General features: G+C 46.9%; 1 long non-coding RNA gene across 1 annotated transcript; it reads right to left on the bottom strand.

Annotated features, from left to right (window-relative positions):
* Window positions 1-250: 250 nt before the first annotated feature.
* On the bottom strand, window positions 251-3,721 carry LOC123156252 (uncharacterized). The gene is made up of 3 exons (XR_006477930.1): window positions 2,919-3,721; window positions 1,657-1,817; window positions 251-838 (listed from the first exon to the last, which is right to left on the bottom strand). It is a non-coding gene; the product is annotated as an uncharacterized lncRNA (long non-coding RNA).
* Between the last annotated feature and the right edge of the window lie 378 nt (window positions 3,722-4,099).

Raw genomic sequence — 4,099 nt, 5'->3', positions numbered from 1 at the left:
TGTACTCCTTCCTTAAGTTGTTCCTGCAAAGACGAAACACGCACCAAATCCTCGGTCAGGACACGACTCCACACCACAGAAGCAACATGAATAGAACCAGGAACCAATACTAGGACTCCACACCTCCAGAAGCAACATAAATTACAAGGCTATTCAGTAGTACCAATGAGCCTGTACATTTACTAAGTGGTTCTAAACATTCCCATCAAGTATATACAAATTAGTACATACTTTTCTGAATTATAGGATATAAGAAACAAAGTGAGCAACACATATTATTAATGCACTAGCCTGAAGAAATATCACTCGAGGCCTAAGAATGAGATAATGTTCACAGGGTGTTTATGCACTAATGAGCATTGACATTGGCTGAAGTAATTGTGAATCAAATGGATAGCAAATTAGGTACACAGGTCATATGGTCACTCATAAGAATTAGCATCCAAAGTTGAATAGCTAGTATACCCTGTTGCTTCACTCTAAGAGTGAAAGCAAGGAGGGTGTGCTGACAGGTCCAACCATCCTAGGAGAAACAGCCAGTGGTGGAGTCTTGATGAAATCAAGGTGTCCAGGGGCATCGATGACAGTGCAGTAGTACTTGGTGGTCTCGAACTTCCACAGGGCAATATCAATGTTGATACCCCTCTCACGGTCAGCCTTCAGCTGGTCGAGCACCCACGCATACTTGAATGACCTCTTGTTCATCTCAGTGGCTTCCTTCTAAAACCTCTCGATCACACGCTTGTCAATACCTCCAAGCTTGTAGATCAGATGGCCAGTGGTGGTCGACATCGCCAATGACCACGATGTCGATGCAAGTCTTGTCCCTTGCCCATGGCTGAAACCGCAAGATCAAAGTAAACAAGTGTTAGGAGACAAGAAACACAGAACTAAGGGTAGTTGTCAAGCTTAACATATCAAATAAACTTATAGATACAAACTCGACGGGTTAAATCAGATAATGAGAAATTCAAGCAAATCAAGATGCAGGTACTAGTTAGATGCAATAAACTGTGCGTAGAACGAAAAGATGGTATGGCTGGATACATATAACAGAGAATGCACGTGCAAATGCTTTTAATTCTGCTCACGACCCACAGAACCAAACAGAAGTAAAACAGAAATCTGACTAACAATAAATCCAAAAGCTTGCGGATGAGCATGAGCAACAGAAACTATAGATATCCTACATGTCAAGGCTACCGGCATGAGCAACTCCTTTAAATTACAGCCAAAAACAACTTGCATCAGCGCATAAGAGTTTGAAACTAGATCTACACGCAAATTTACAGCTACTAATAATAAGCTACTTCCTCTGTTCCAAATTATAAAATGTTTTGGTAGGCTAAAGTAGCCTAACAAAACATCTTATAATTTGGGACGGAGGTACTCCCTCCGTCCGTAAATACTTGTCATCAAAATGAATAAAAGGGGATGTATCTAGATGTATTTTAGTTCTACATACATCCCTTTTTGTCCATTTTGATGACAAGTATTTTCGGACGGAGGGAGTAGTAACACATAGAGAAACCCCTTGAGTTTAGGGATGAGAATCACATGCATCAGCACAAAATAAACACCTGCTAACCAATCTACCAACAGATTACGGCTATGTGTAAGAACAGAAGCAAAGCTTCTTCGACGAGCGTGGCGTACCACTTCGGCAGCTCCGGGCGTGTCGAGCGCTGCGCCCCCAGGAACTCCAGCGCCGCCGCCATCGACTTCCCGGATGGCTTGTAGATCAGATGGCCAGTGGTGGTCGACATGGCCAATGACCAGGATGTTTATGTGTGTCTTGTCCTTACCGATGGATGAAACTGCAAGATCAAAGTAAACAAGTGTTAGAACACAAGATACACAGAACAAAAGGTAGTTATCAAGTTGTAACATGGTGTCAAATAGCATCATAAGATACAAACTCAATGGGTTTAATCAGATAATGAGACACTCAAGAAAATCAAACTACAGACACCAGTTAGATGAAATAAATTGTGCGTACAATGAAGACATGGTATCTTAGGACCAAAGAGAATGCAGGCACAAATGCTTTTAATTCTACTCACGACTCACAGATCCTAGGACCAAAGAGAAGTAAAACATAAATCTTTTTTCTCTCTCTATATATATAAACAGGGCTAGTAGTGCTTTTCCTCAGGAATAACATTTTCAGATGCACCTAGCTCCTTGATTGAGTGGGGAACCCTGATTAGTTTTTTCCCCATTATACTTCCTTCCTGAGGAATCCCAACTGTTATCCAAATTGAGTGGTGACAGAGTTTTATACAATACTACTAGGAAAATAGTAGTACAGGCAAGTAGTGTGTGTAATCCAAGGACAACTCTTAAAAACAAGAAGGATCTGCTTCGCCGGCACGCGCGAGTACTAGTCAGTCAGTCATCTGGAGCTACATGGACATGACAAACCTAAGTAGTATCAAATGAATCAACCCTATCTAAGATTTGACCCTATCTTGTGAAAAATACAATACACATCAAGGCATGGACCATGTCCAGCGCAGATGAAGAAGATACCCTGTCCTAATGAATCAACCCTATATAAGATGTGACCCAATCTATCTGTCCCCTAAGCTAGAAGTAAACTACATGTGGCAATGAAATTCAGTATTCCTGGTTTGTAATTACAACTGCAATTGCATCCAACAAGCACAAGATTTCCAGCGTGGTGCACAATCAGAGAAGAGAGACATCACACTAATAAGGCAAAGTATCCCTAATTCAACTTGATTCAAGTTCACATGATATGCTAGCTAAATGAAAAGTGCAAGGCCTGAGGGATTCCTAAACTATTCAGAAAGAAAACGAGCTTCTATCGGAGCAGTCAGGCCAGGCCGCCACCACCTGGATGGCCTGAAGCAACTCGGAGAGGAAAGAAGCATAGAGTGTTGGGGCTTTCGTACCACCGAGAAGAGAAATCAGGATGAGTGGATCGCCTGCCCACTTCACTGCCGCCCAGCCGAGCAGAGAGAGAGAGAGAGAGGCTGCAGCTGGTCACCGCCGCGGACGGGATGGGGTCGAGGAGCTCCAGATGTGGACGCGGCGGAGGCCCGCGGGTGGGGGCGTGGAGGAGGACGACGGGCCGGCAGGCAGGAAGCAGAGCAAGTCAGACACCATGAAAGACGAGGCAAAAAACTGACTGAATCGAGGCCGATCTGAGAACCTGCTTGCCGAGGATGAGGAGGTCGGGGGTGTCCTGGAGCGCGAGGGCGCGGAGAATCTCGGCAACAGCGAGCGGGAGGAGCGGGCGGCGGGGTCGGGGTCGGGGTCGTGGAGGACGTGGACGGCGCGGTCGGCGCCCATGGCAAGCGCAGTGCGGAGCGTGTCGGCGGCCTGCGCGGGACCGACGATGGCTGCGACGACCTCGGAGGCGGCGCCGGCCTCGCGGAACCGCAGTGCCTCCTCCACGGCAATCTCGCAGAAGGGGTTCATGGGGTGGGGTTGGGTGTCGGTGGCAACGCGGCGGATCCAGATTGGAGATGAATCGGTGGTGGAGAGGGCGCGGATCCAGAAGCAACGCGGCGGATCTGGCTGCCGCCTCCGCCTCACCTGCTGCTACTCGACCGGGGAGAGAAGGTGAGGAGGGGCGGCGGTGTGGGGGGAGGGCATAGGCCGGCGGCAGCGGCGGCAGCGGCGTGGGTGGGAATCGAGACAGGAAGAGGTGGGTGGCGGCTGCGCGAGGGGAGGGGAGGGGAGAGGTGGATCGCTAGGGTTAGCTGTGTGACAGCGCGCGCGAGAGAGAGAGAGCGGAGGGGTGGATGGACGGACGGACGGATGGATGGATGGATGGATCGATGGACAGATGTTTGCCATGTCACTAATCCATGCCACAACTGGTTCCACCAATCAGAATTAAGTATTTTTTTCTCTTTTATAGTTTGTACCCTCTTATTCAGGCAAACATTTAACCTCTTATAGTTAGTTCAAATAAACCAGTATTTTGTACATGCGTGTATTTAGGCATGACAAACAATGTTGATTTGGGAGGTTTTCATTTTCTTTGCTCAAAAGAACCATTTTTCATTCTCTGAGTGACCAAAATGTGTTTTTTTGTGAAGGAACTACCATACATTTTTACAAAATG

Source organism: Triticum aestivum, chromosome 7B (genome assembly GCF_018294505.1).
Source record: "Triticum aestivum cultivar Chinese Spring chromosome 7B, IWGSC CS RefSeq v2.1, whole genome shotgun sequence".
NCBI lineage: Eukaryota > Viridiplantae > Streptophyta > Magnoliopsida > Poales > Poaceae > Triticum > Triticum aestivum.
This window is presented reverse-complemented; position numbering and strand designations above follow the sequence as displayed.